Consider the following 1,128-nt stretch of genomic DNA (forward strand, 5'->3'; position numbering starts at 1 on the left):
TGTGTGTGTGTGCATGTGCGTGTGCACGCGCGTGTGTGTGTGTTATATCCACCGACGCTGCTAGCTAATATTGTATTACTAACATGAGATGATAGAAACCCGACTCCTCATCTATGGATATTTCCTGTATTCCTATATTTCTGTGAGTCAAATTTGCATTCAGGAACAGAACAATATCGGTTAACCATTTTGAAATTTCCACTCTTTCATCTAAATACTGATAATGATGTTTAGAAGACTTTGATTTTGTGTGCTAGCAACGGCAGGTTAAAAGTGCCAAGCGAGTGTAACCGAGTCAGTGAAAAGACGCACATGCACAAAAGCTCGTTTCGCATTCATATGTAATTTTGAAAGTCGCACATTGATAGGTCCTCTATTATACTAGTAGTAGGCATCCATAACCATCTATACTAGTTGTAGGCATCCATAATCATCTATACTAGTAGTAGGCATCCACAACCATCTATACTAGTAGTAGGCATCCATAACCATCTACAGTCACGTGAAAAAGTAAGTACACCCCATGTAAAGTTTTGACTTTTTCAACATATTTCAGCATACAGCTATTTAATCTTCATTTTAACAATATTGATAGATAAAGGTGATATAATATAACAAATATCATGAAACATTTACATTTTGTAGTCCATTGTATAATTTAAATAAACATAAATGCAAATTTCACATTTGGAAAAAGTAAGTACACCCCTGTAGCGGCTACCGCTGGGTATACACAATCGCCTTGCACCTACCGAGGACGCGGAGCGATCACCATGCCGGGCTCGCCCAGGGCGCCCGGGCATGCCCGCTCTCGACTTGCCAGGCCTCGTCTGGGACGCCCGGGCATGCCCAGACACGCCCGGGCATGCCCGCTCTCGACTTGCCAGGCCGCATCCAGGACACCCGGGCACGCCCCCTCTCGCCTTTCCCGGGCAAATGCTCCGGGATAATGTGTATATATATTGCTGCCCGATAAACGGGCTTTTCAGAGTACCCGAGTTGATTTGACACAATAAAGAAACTCGGACGAATTCCAGCTTTTTGTCGCGTCCATTCTTTCAATTTACGTTGGAGCATAGCTCCTACATTGGTGACCCGACATGGACACGGCAGTTGCCCTCAAACTGC

This window comes from Myxine glutinosa, unplaced genomic scaffold, assembly GCF_964187855.1.
Source record: "Myxine glutinosa unplaced genomic scaffold, kmMyxGlut1.1 SCAFFOLD_967, whole genome shotgun sequence".
Classification (NCBI taxonomy): Eukaryota; Metazoa; Chordata; class Myxini; order Myxiniformes; family Myxinidae; genus Myxine; species Myxine glutinosa.